Source organism: Mustela lutreola, chromosome 2, assembly GCF_030435805.1.
Source record: "Mustela lutreola isolate mMusLut2 chromosome 2, mMusLut2.pri, whole genome shotgun sequence".
NCBI lineage: Eukaryota > Metazoa > Chordata > Mammalia > Carnivora > Mustelidae > Mustela > Mustela lutreola.
The window spans coordinates 169,086,351-169,099,541 of record NC_081291.1 but is presented as its reverse complement, the minus strand read 5'-3'; the positions used below and the strand labels follow the sequence as shown (position 1 = coordinate 169,099,541).

Here is a 13,191-nt window from a genome sequence, read left to right as displayed (position 1 = left end):
AATCATGTTTTGTCAATGAAAAAATACTTTTTTACATCACTACATTTCTAAAGGGAGGTTTTCTTTTTATATTAAAAAAAATTAGTTAAATCTGAAAACTTAACAATAATCTAGCCAGCTGCAACATACGTGTAGAAATAACTGGGTAATTAATATATCTATGCTTTCGTTCATTCTGTAAACAAGTATTGATTGTAAAACGGGTTAGAAGTCAGGAGAGAACAAAGATGAAGAAGTATCCCCTGCTGGGAAGCCACTGTCTAATTAGAGAAACGTACTAAATAGGTAGTACATATGGAATTCATGTAAGTAAGAGGCACCATGCAGTTATTTAAAGAGTGAAGGCAGACTGTGCTTACAAACTAGTTCCACCTTTTACTATGTGACCATAAGGCAGATTCTCACTGCTTCAGTTTCTTCCTTAGATAAAATCGGGCTAACATTAGTACCTGTTTAATAAGGTCAATAAATTATTCAGTAGATCGCTGAGAGCCTACAGTATACTAGGTACTTGTCTAGGCACTAGAGATTTAGTGAATAAAAAATCCTATGTTATGGAAATTACATTCTGGTAGGGGGAAAAAAAAAACCTGTAAGTTTTTAAGGAGAATGAGATGGAGAAAGAAAAACTAGCAGAATTCCTTTTCAGAGTAATGATGATTGGGAAGAAGAGAATTGGGAGGTCGGGATAGAGAAAGCAGTATTTGAGGAAGTGCTTCAAGGAATTGAAGGAGAGAGCCATACTGTCTTGGGGAAAAGGTCCTGAAGTGGGACCATGAAGTTTTTCAGGAAAAGCAAGGATTGCCACTATGACTGGAGTAGAGAGCAAAGGTGAGAGTAGCAGTAAAAATGAAGTCATGTCCGGTGGTGTAAACCATGGTGAAATGAGTTAATCAATTTAAATAAATTTAGAGTAGTTACCTGGATGGTTACATTTTCAGCAGGTTTTATTTACATCTTGGTTCATTGGCAAATGCAGTGATAGCAGTTTGGTTAGTGTTAGACTTTTCACTAATAATAGCAAATGCGACATCTTCACACTCATTCTGAGCCAAGGGAAAAGGTCAAATCTGCTAGTTGTAAATGCCATCTTTCCTTTAAATCCTGCATTTTAACTTAAGCAGTTATATAAATTTTGTTTTCTCTTCTGTAAAATATTCATTTTAACATAACATAATGTCTTTATCAAAAAATCTTTAAAAATTGATGTTGGAAGTTTAGTAGGATGTACAATGATAGTAGCTGTGAGAAGCCCTCCATGTATTTAGGCAGAAATACATTTTCTAATGTGAGAAACACAGAGCCTTATTTTAGGCACCCAAAAAGGGGGAAGGAGGAAGAGGGGATGAAGCTTGATCCTGAATTCAGTGGTGATTTTTAGTTTTTTGTTTGTTTGTTTGTTTTTATTTCTAGTTTTTAAATGGGGCCTAATATAGTTAGGCTTGTGCTTTAGGTTGATTACTCTTGCAGCTGGGTGGGCTATGATTTTGAGATGTTTAGTTAGAAGTAAGGAGAATGTTTAATTTGCTGCAGTCTTTCCAAAGGATTACCAGGGTAATTGAAGTGGAAATAACAAGGAGGTAACAAATACGAAAAATATATATGAGGTGAAATTGGCAGGACTTAGTGACTCTTACTTCAGATGTGAAGGATGGGAATTCAAGTTTCTACTTTGGGTGATTGAGAAGATACAGATATTGCTGAGGTAGTTAATAGTATTCATGTTGTGGTTTATATTCAGTGAAATTTTATATAGTTTATCATATAGTGTTGTATTAAGTTTCTTCCAGGGCATTATATAATTTTTGTTAATGTGACTGGGCTCTCTTTTTCTCCTTTAAAATTTTAATTTACTACTACTGTAAAAAAAAAAAAAAAACCTGATTTTTGATACATCTTTTATCCAGACTCTAACTAAAATCTCTTATTAATTTTAATAGAGTTTTGCTTACTTTCTTAGACTTTCTAGCTCTCATCTGCAAATAATAATTTCATCTCTTCCAGTATTTGCTGTCTTCATTTCATTAATGTACACCAAAAAAATGGAATAATTCTGGTGATATTGAACATCTTAGTCTTTATTCGTTGAGCGGGAATGGCCAGTATTTTAACACTTAGTATAATTTGTGCTATTGGCTTGTAGTAAATAGACTTTCAAATGTTTAGGAGATTGCCTTTTATACCTGTTTTATTTAAAGATTTTCCAGAATGTCTACTTAAAAAAATTGTCAAATATTTGTTTAGAGATCTCATTTTCCAGTTTAACATGATAATGCAATGTATTGTGTTGCTGTTTTGTTCTTATTAAATGCTCACTTACTGAGCATTTATTATATGCCAAGTGGTATTCTAAGAATTTTATACTTACTAATTACTCTTCATAACAACTTCCTGCATTAGGTACTATTACCATCTCCGTTTTTTACAGGTGAAAAAGCTAAGGAGAGGTGAAATAATTTGCCCAAGGTCATACAGGTAATAGTAACAAGCTTTGGATTTGCTATGCTGCAAATATGTTATTTAGGATTTTATATTTGAAATTTTTTATTAATTTTTTAAATTCTTTTGGAATTTGTTACTTTTGAAAAATGAATCAGAAGCTTTTCTATTTTCTAATGCTATAGAATGAGTATCACTTTGGAATCATCTGATCCTTGTAGATTGTATACAACTGGCCTATAAAAATGAAGCTTGATACCTTATTTAATGTTAGATCTTTAGAAAATACTTAGATTTGTAAAATGATTATAGGTCTGATAACTTTTTTCTATCTTTTCTTGTGTTAAGTTTGGAAATAGAACTTTATTTTAGCATAGCAACTATTTCTCTAGATTTATAGATGTTTTGATAGAAAGTTCTTCAAGATTCTGGTAATTCTCTTAATCTCTTCATTGTAGTTTTAAATTTCCTTTTTCATTGTAATGTTATTTGTATTTTTTCTTATTTGGGCTTTCTAGGGGTTTGTCTCTTGCATTCAGCTTTTTAAGAACCAGCTCTGATTTTTTTATTGTTTTTCTTTTTGTCAGAATCATTAATTTTACTTTTATATTTATTAATTCCATCCATAACAGATTCTTCCTTTATTCTTTTTATAGTTTTTAAAAGTTTTAGGCTTAAGAGTATTTATATACTATATGTATATTTTATAAAGAACATTTATTTCATGCCCACAGATTTTAAGACACAGTAGCTAAGGTGAGCATCTGTATTTCATTTAAAAAGAAAAGTTAAATTAGTTTAACCAATTGGATACAATTTTTAAAAAATACTAATATTCCTTCATATTCAAAGAGCTAGATTCTGTTAGACAAACCAGAATAAGTGCTGTTGGGAGAAATAGGTTAGTTTTAGGAACACATGATATTTTTTAGGGCAGAATATCAATCAGTATCTTAAAGTTTGGCCTAAAATTCCTTTTCTCCATAAATTTTTATTGCTGTCCTTTATATTTGCAGAGATACTTTCCTTAATTTGTAATTCTAGAAACACATTAAAGGGATTTAAAAAATAACGTGGTTAGGATTCTACAACTCAATATTAGGGCTGTCTAGCTCCTTTATTTCTTTTGGAAAAACTTAACTTGTCTTCAGTACTGAAGAGTAAAATGGAAATTTTTATTATGTCATGCCAGGGCTTAAGTTCTGTTAGATAAGTCAGATTGAATGAAGATACAAATTTTTGACAGAAGTGCAGAGTGTATAGAATACTAAATGTTGTAATATGAGAATTATACCAGAGGTGTGAACACAGAGCTGATTGTTGGTTCACCCACATACATTTAATGAGTGCTTGAGTGGTGAGTACATTTCTGTGTGCTGGGGTTATAATAGTGAATCAAACAGACAACAATTTCTACCCAACTAGACCTTTTATTTTAATGTGAGATATAGACAACAAATAAGACCTATTAAGTAAAATATATGAAAGTAGTAGTAAGTGCTGTGGAGAAACAAAAAGAGGGATTGGAGGTATCAATCAGGATAGAGTGTTGGAATTTTAGATAGTATAGCATACTGTTCAGTATATAATCATACTGTTCATAGCAAATCATCTCAGACTCAGTGGTGAAAACCATAAGCATTTATTTCTGTGGGTTTGACTGCAGTTGTCTGATCTAGACCTGACTTGGCTGAGAGGCTACTTCAGCCATTTTGTAGGTAGAGGGTACTATATAGAGCTCAGTTTCAGGTATGTTGCTACTAGACATCCAGGAGATGCCGAATGGGCTGTTGAATATATTATTTAATGTTAACAGAAAGGATAAGACTGAAGATAAAAATTTAAAGCCTTGAGCCTAAATTATTGAGGGTGAGTATGGATAAAAAACACTGAACCATAGGGTACTTAAATATTTAGAGGAACCAACAAAGAACATGGAGAAGTAATTGCCGGAAGATAGAGGTCATGTCTTTATTCTGTCATTATCTGCGGTGATCAGATATGTGGGCTACTTTTGGCCTCCTCTAAAGGAGAACTCTAGATTGGCAGAGTCCTTCAGAGGACTTGCCGTGTGCTACTTTTGGCCTCCTCTAAAGGAGAACTCTAGATTGGCAGAGTCCTTCAGAGGACTTGCCGTGTGCAGAAGGATGGATAGTTTCATTCTCTAAATGAGTAATGAATGCTTAAAGTTTGCCAGATGCTGATGTAGGCAGTGGGGATAAAACAGAAGGATTAAAAAAAAAAAAAGAAAAAGAAAATTCCTGACTTTGGGGGGCTTCTATTCAGTGGGGACATGAGGCCAGATATAAAGTAGGGGATTGTAGGAATAAACAGCAGGTAGAACAAAAGTTCTATTGGCCCAGGTTCTCAAAATTCAAGGCAAAGAAATCTAGTGGTAGAAAATTGGCAGAGGTCTAGGCATGGGGTTATTTAGATACCTTGTCTTACTGTGGTTAAAACAATTCAAATATTAATATTAAATCAATTTTGCCCTTTATGCCGAGCCAGAAAACAAAGTCTATAGAATTTCAGCTCTCATTTTTCAGAAATGTTTCATTCAACACAAAGGTGAAGGCTTATTAAGTAAGTCCGAATTATCCTCCTTTCATTTATTCTTTCTGTTTCTTTTCCCAATCAACTATTAAAATTCAGCTGAATCTTTAAATGATTTGCCAAACCGTAAAATTAACTTTTCACTTTTCAAACAATCCCTGATTTTTTTTTTCTGTACATTTTACAGAATTCAATTTTAGTCTGAATACATGGTTTGGATAATAGTGTTTTTTTGCCCCATTTTTACATCTTAAATATCCTAGTAGCAGAAGGTTGCCTTTTTTTTTTTTTTAACACAACTATTATCAATTGTTTCTGAATCCAGTTTTTTAGATAAAGATAAGTGATATAATTTTATTTGAAAATAAGGTACAGTAATCATTTTTAATTATAACTAGTATTGAAGACCTACTTTGAACAGAGGAAAGTCCTTTGCATATGCCATTTTAAAACTTCTAGTCTTTCAGAAAGTAGATACTATTAAGTTCATGGAAGGGGTAGATAACTGCTTCTTGAAGTAAAATGTGAAGTCGTTCTCCACTTTCCAAAGTGGAATATGCACGCCTTGGGATATGTGAAGCTGTCAGAATATGGGAGCAAATATTCAAATATTTTACTTTTTTTAATCTCATTCTTTGTTTTATATTACAGTAATACCTGCATATAATTCATAAATGAGCTTCTATTCATATATTTTCAGTGTATTCCTAGATTTATTGCTTTAGATACATGTGATCAAAACAATTTAGAGACTTTTCCAAAATCATTAACCTTAACAGAGCATTAAGACATTCAATAATTATTGTTCATTTCAGTGCCACATGTAATACCTGGCATTTTTCTGAATTGTTTTGTTGAACAAATGGATTCTCTTAGAAAAAACTGACAAGAATAGTGTATTATGAAATGTTAATATGTTTTATCTTTGCAGCATCATTTACTAACCAGTAAGACCATGTAAATAGTTTTGAGTATTAGTCTTCATGCACATTATTTAGTTCAGCTCATAATTGAACACCATGCTTATATAAAGTTACATACTGCACTTAATGAGACATAGTGGAAAGAACATGGAATTTGTCGTTGGTGAACTTGGGCCTGAGTTTCTGCTTTTATTAATTTATTAGCAATATGAACTCTCTAACCCTCAATTTCTTACTTTTAAGAATGGATTACAGTAATGTTTATATTTTGGAGTTGGGTATTCACACAAATGTGAATTCACTGTACATAAGTACTCAGCCTAGGGCTGGCTACACACATCGAAGCTGATGAAAATTAATCTTATTTTTGATGAAATAAAAGCATATATACCCAATTAATTTTATGACATAAAACTCTTCATAACCAAAAGTTTGACCTACCTTCTCAACTAAATCTTTCTTACAAACATATTTCTTTCTGAGATAATGGGAGCCCATCAGTGTTCTTACATTGGTAGAGCAGTTTGGATTTGGGTATTGTAGGCTTTGTCATTGGTGTTGCAAGTCAAGTGCATATTGTGTCCTCCACTTCCTTCTTCTTCTTCTTTTTTTTTTTTTTTAAAGATTTTATTTATTTGTTTGTCAGAAAGAGAGAAAGAGAAAGCACACAAGCAGGCAGAGAGGCAGGCAGAGGCAGAGAGAGAGGCAGGCTCCCTGCTGAGCAAGGAGCCCAATGTGGGACTTGATCCCAGGGCCCTGAGATCAGGACCTGAGCCAAAGGCAGCAGCTTAACCCACTGAGCCACCCAGGTGTCCCCTCCACTTCCTTCTTGATTATCATCTCTACCTTTGTCATTTCTCAACATTCTGTCTTGTTTCCTTTCCTTTTCTTTTTTTTTTTTCATTATTGTCTAACAACAGTAACAACATTACTGAAAATATTCCACTTTGAAAATTTGCTTACTGGTAACATGTACTCCTTTGAATGGTTTCTAGCTACATTTCTGAACAGTGTGGTTTTGGCAGTGCTACCTATAAACAAACTGAAACTGATGGGTATTTTAATACCTGGATTTTTTTTCTAGGTAAGTCCTAACCTGTGCATATTCATTGTAGGTACATTCCAAATACTGAAAACAAATTAAGATATATTCTATAGGTTTGTTGTGTAAGTCCAGAAGTAACTGACTGGCTAGATCTGAAGAGAATTAAAAACCCACTTCTGACAAGCTAATTTTGGCAAAGATATGTCCTATTTTGGCAGATTTATAAGGGATACTGTGTATACATTGCAGGGTTCTTGTTTTCTGACCAGCAGCCAGACAGGGTTAATAATGATTTTTGCAAAATGACAAGAGCTGAGATAGTGAATGCCCTGATCTTTTGGGGGCAGGAAGGATCTTCAGTTTCTCATAACTTTTATAAAGATTTTCCAACCATCATCCATCATTCCTGAAGTTTGCCTAAGAAAATCATTTTTTCTTAGGGGTAAAATAATGTTTGGCTGCCTGTGTCTAGGTACATTGTTGAACAAATGTAAAAATGGAAGAAATTAATGGAAAATTAGAAAACCAAATAATCCATATATTTTGTTCACTCTAAACACAGCTAGTAACAAAATAATCGTATAATCTGAGTCTAACTTGAATGAATGGTCCTAGCCATTCTAGTCTACTTGGAGCTCACACTTGAGAAATTAAGACTTTTGGAGTGTTAAAGCCACAGAGCACCTACTTTATGACTTTAAAAGCCACAGGAGGGGCACCTGAGTGGCTCAGTAGGTTGGGCCTTTCTCTTCAGCTTAGGGGTTCAGGTCATAATCTCGGGGTCCTGGGATCCAGCCCTGCATTGGGCTCTCTGCTCAGTGGGGAGCCTGCTGCTCTACCTACTTGTGATATCTCTCTCTGTGTCAAATGAATGAATAAAATCTTAAAAAAAAAAAAAAAAGCCATAGGAATGGCTGTTGCTGCTTGCCTAGCAGACATCATCAGATCAATAATAATAAAAGTGTTGGTTTTAAGGCACTCCCATCGCAAATGTCTTGGTTTACTCCTAGAAAGTGTCCTTCTCATATTTTTTTAAAGCCTTGAAAAATTACTGCCCATACAGATCAAAACATCTCACATCTCAGCTTCAAGGAATTTAGAATTCTTTTGATAAAGTATAGCAGAAGTGGGGACGCCTGGGTGGCTCAGTGGGTTAAGCTGCTGCCCTCTGCTCAAGTCATGATCCCAGGGTTCTGGGATCGAGTTCCACATCAGGATCCTTGTTTGGCAGAGAGCCTGCTTCTCTCTCCACCTCTGCCTGCCTCTGCCTGCTTGTGTAGTCTCTCTCTCTCTTTCTGACAAATAAATAAATAAAATCTTTAAAAAAAAAATCTAGCAGAAGTGTTAAGAAGCATTATCGGAGTCTGTTTTGCTAATAGACCCATGAACTTATATTAAGTGTACTTAATTCAGTGCTGATTTAGTAAATCTAGCTTTTGAAAATGGCTATAAAAATTTTACCAAGTTGCGTGTTCAAGGTTGTTTATTACAGCATTGTTAGTAATAACAAAAGGAAAAAAGGAGAAATTAAGAGGAAGTGTTTATCAATAGTTGTCTGGTAAAATGGCATATCATGCCATGTTGGAGATATATATGTGTCCTGATGTGAAAAATGCAAGGTGCCAAATGTGCATAGTAGCTGCCATTTTATGCCATGTGGGATATATTTGATAAATGTGGTTTTTTGTCCTAATTCTTAAGCTCATTATTATCATTCCTCTCCATAATAGCAATTGGAGAATTGGAAGAAAAGTAAACTGATTGTGCTACAAATTTAAACAAGATTTGATGATGGTGATAATGATAGTAACATTTATATAGTGCTTACTGTGTCCTAGGTACTGTTCTATGTTTTAAACATTTAATCTTGATAACCTGTGAAGCTGGGACCACCTTTCTCCCTGTTTTTCAGATGAGGAAACTGAAGCACAGATGTTGATTAGTTTCAAACAAATTTGCACAGCCAAGGTGTGTCAGAGCAGTTCTATATATCCTTGCAGACTGACTCCAGTGTTTCTTTGCTCTAAACTACCAGTGCTATGCAATCTCTCAACTTTTGACCTTGATGAAATCTAAATAAGATATTTTATGTCATTTCTTTCTTGTAGACAAAGATTTGCTTGTATTTGTACATGCTGCATAAATCCCAGATAGTCTTACTGCTCTTCCTCAGAGCAATCTTATGTATTTACTTAATCTTGTCACTTTTAATCAGTTAGGTGGTTTTCAACTGGGGTGTTTTGTTCCCCAGGACACATTTGGCAGCGTTTGGAGACGTTTTTGCTTTTCACAATGGAGCCGAGAGGTGGGATAGGTTTGCTACTGACATCTGTTAGGTAGAAGGCAGAGGTGCTCCTAAATATCCTAAAAAATGCATAGTACATCTTCCCATAACAAAAACCCATCCAACCTAAAATGTAAATAGTGCCAAGATTGAGGAACCCTGATTTAGTGGGCATAAGTGGGAATAAGTTCTCATAACTGAATTTCTTTTCTGAAAAATACCAAGTATATTATTTTGTTTTTAAGCTAATGGCATTGAGAAAAGTGAGTTTTATTTTTACTGTTTTTGCACACTTGTTACTCCCCTTTTCTGTCTGGTATTGTGTGATCTGTAAGGGCCAGAAGGGTAGCGAATTCATAGGATATCTACTCACACATTGAAACATGAACTTGTTTGGCCCCTAACTTGATCACTTGATTGGGTGATTGGATGATTAAGATGAGCACTTGAGTGGATTTAAAAAAGTGTGTTCATAAACTGTTTGGGGAGATGACAAGAGTGCTACAAAGTAAACATTTGAACGAATGATTAAACAATTGTAAGCAAAAGCTGTGTCCTCTCTGATTGAATAAGCACTTTAAAAATGGGAAAATCCTTTGCCATTAAAAAAAAAAAAAAGTTTGCTCTAATTTCAGGAGATAAGAGGGAAAGTGGGAGAGCTAGGAGCTCAGGGGGAGCAATAAGAAAGGCTTCTTACTGTTGTAAAGATACAGATGGTAATACCTTATTTTTCAACCAGTAGAATAACCCCTGGATAAAATCATTTTACTTGGTGGACAAAGGTGTGCTATAAACTGGGGTGCCTGGGTAACTCAGTCAGTTGAACGTCTGCCTTGGGCTCAGGTCATGATCCCAGGTTCCTAGGATCAAGCCCCACAATGGGCTCCCTGCTCAGTGGGGAGTCTGCTTCTACCTCTGTTTCTCTCTCTCTCTCTGTGTCAAGTAAATAAATAATATCTTTATAAAAATTTAATACCCCACGGGAAACCAGATCCATCCTTTCTCCTATGTTAACTCTTACTTTAAAGGTTTCCTTTAGCCTCTTCTAGAATGATGATCACTCTGGATTATTTTAGAAGCACAGTGTTAACATTTCAGGCTGGCTACTTCCTTTCCGTTGCTAGGCACTGACACCTTCCTTCCCCACAGAGGCTGTAAAGTGCTGCTGTTGTCCCTGCTGCTGTTTGCAGTGGGCTGTGCCACACATGATCTGCTTAGCTCCTGGGAAATGATGGGGTTGCTGATACTCTCCTGAAAAACCTTTCATCACAGAGATTCAGCTCAGGTTGTATTTCTAAGCAGATTGAAAAAGCCATTAGCTTTTCTTAACTCTTAATTTGGGATCCAAATATCTTCTGATTTTTTAATATGCCCTTTTCTTTTTCAAGCTGAACACTGAATAGCTTACTAGAGGCCTTCTCTACCTTATTGCCTGAGAATTTTCCTCCCTTTTCAGGCTCCCTTTGACCTGTGTAAACAACTGGCTGAAGGAAAGCTTATCAGAGTGAGAGGTATCTGTGTCTGGGCTTTTAAATTCTGGAAATGAGGCGATTACTTTGTTTAGAAAAAGCATGTGTGTTTAGAAATGCTGTGTGTGAGATACTGCCTGACTTACTTTTTATTAATACAAGCTGGGAGGTTATAGAAAACATAAAAGAAAAACAGTGTGATCACAATCCTAGAATTCTTAAATCTATGTACTTTTCTATACAGCTTTATTGAAGAGATGAAGTAGAGCTGATTTAATGTGAAAGAATAACATCGCTCTGCTTCATTATTAACATTAGATTGTATCTTTCGCTGGTATTGAACAGGGAATGCAAATGTAAATAGTTATAGGATTCTGCTTATTGAGTTTTTGAAAATAAGAGAAACTATAAAATAATTTACCTAGGAGAACTGGATTCTGCATAGATGAGTTATCCTGATGGCAAGACATAACTTTGTTAGGGATGGAGGAGAAGCTAAGAGGTGTTTAAATGAAGAAATATATTTTTTTAAACTTTTTAAAAGTGTTGACATACAATGTTACATTAATTTCCAGTGTACAAGTGTACAGCACAGTGATTCATCATTTCTATAGGTTATGCTATGCTCACTACAAGTGTAGCTACCATCTGTCACTGTACATCATTATAGTATTATTGACTGTGTTCCTATATTGTGCCTTTTATTCTCGTGACTTACTCATTTCATAACTGGAAGCCTGTATCTCCTACTCCTCTACTCATTTTCCCTGTGTCCCAACCCCTTTTCCTCTGGCAACCATCGCTTCTCTGTAATTATAGGTCTGATACTGCTTTATGTTTGTTTATTCATTTGTTTTGTTTTTAGGTATTTGTCTTGCTCAGTCTGACTTATTTCATTTAGCAGAATACTTCTAGAGCCACATATCTTGTTAACAAATGGCAGGATCTCATCCTTTTTTATTATGAAGTAATATTTCATTGTATTATGTGTATGTATATATACTATATCTTCCTCATCCATTCATCTATTGACAGACACTTGGGTTGCTTCCATATCTTGGCTATGGTAAATAATGCTTCAATAAATAGGGGCATCTCTTTAAATTAGTGTTTTCATTTTCTTTGGGTACTTAATAGAATTATTGGATCATATGGTATTTCTGTTTTTAATATTTTTAGGAACCTCCATACTTTTTTCCACAGGGGCTGTACCAATTTCTGTTCCCACCAAGAGTGTATGAGGGTTCCTTTTTTTCCACAACCTCGTCAATACTTGTTAGTAAATGAGGAAATTTAGATAGAAGTGTGTGTGTGTGTGTGTGTGTGTGTAAATGTTTGTGGTTTGTTTGTTTGTTTATTAACATGTATTATTTGCTTCAGGGGTGTAGGTCTATGAATCATCAGTCTTATACAATTCACAGCACTCACCATAGTACATACCCACCCCAATGTCCATAATCCAGCCACCCTATCCCTCCCCACCCCAGCAACCCTTAGTTTGTTTCCTGAGATTAAGAGTTTCTTATGGTTTGTCTCCCTCCGTGGTCCTATCTCGTTTAATTTTTTCCCTTCTTGCCTCCCAGGACCCCCCACCCTGCCTCAAATTCCTCATATCAGAGAGATCATATGATAATTGTCTTTCTCTGATTGACTTATGTTGCTTATTTGTGTTTTGATTAAGAAGTATCCATTGAATTGTTGGAGAGTTACCCTTGTCTTTCAAGACTTATCTGTGTACCTTAGAGCTGGTGTAAGTCAAACATAGAATATAGGTACAGGCAATATCATAATTAGGAATACCAATTTGGGACTTCTTTTAGCCAGGCACTGAGTTGCCAGTTCACTAATGACAGGATGCTCAGACCTCAAGGCTTATGAGGGGTCAGGTCCTGCTGATACTTCTTTTCTATGTCTTGTCTTTTCTGGCATTTAGGGAGAGTCAGTATCAGGTAAAATAGTGTTTCTTTGAGTAAATGCAATCTGAATTCTTAATAAGTGACTTGGGAATGATCTTGTAGAACATGTTTTCTTGATTTAGGAATTACCTATGCTGAATTGCGTTTTTAATAATGGGCCTCTGAAAGCTCTACAATCTAACTTAGGGCTATGCTATTAGAGAAACTGGCTATCTAGTTATTAGGATAAATAAGTGGTTTAGAGGCAAGAAATGGGAAATTTTTTCTAGTCTTGGACTTGGCAGCAAGGCACTCTAGGTCTGGTTTCTTTGTGCTGTTGCTATCACTTTCTTTTCTTTTTCTTCATCATTTCTTTCTCTGTCCCAGAATACTGAACAGTAGTTTCACATGTTTGCTCTAATACTTCCTGATGTTCAGACAAAGGGATTAGAAAGGGAAATCAGCCTAACAGGAAACAATGGAGTCTGGAGGCTTGAATTTTCAAAAAATACAGAACAAATGTGATTAATTTAATTTAATTTTTTTGAGATATAAATATAAGCTTATGTGTAGAAACAAATGA

General features: G+C 35.0%; 1 protein-coding gene across 12 annotated transcripts in view; it reads left to right on the top strand.

Moving 5' to 3' along the window:
* The window catches only part of DZIP3 (DAZ interacting zinc finger protein 3), a 109,012-nt gene that overhangs the window by 649 nt on the left and 95,172 nt on the right, over nucleotides 1–13,191 (top strand). For 6 of the 12 annotated variants that reach the window (XM_059164213.1, XM_059164217.1, XM_059164216.1 and 3 more), the window contains one exon: nucleotides 2,429–2,475. The exons of 2 other annotated variants lie outside the window; for them this stretch is intronic. The gene's annotated coding sequence lies outside the window, so the exon portion shown is untranslated. Of the gene's footprint in view, nucleotides 1–649; nucleotides 832–2,428; nucleotides 2,476–8,872; nucleotides 8,929–13,191 lie in introns of all 12 variants that reach the window. 4 more of the 12 variants (XM_059164210.1, XM_059164209.1, XM_059164211.1 and 1 more) reach the window with 3 other exon arrangements.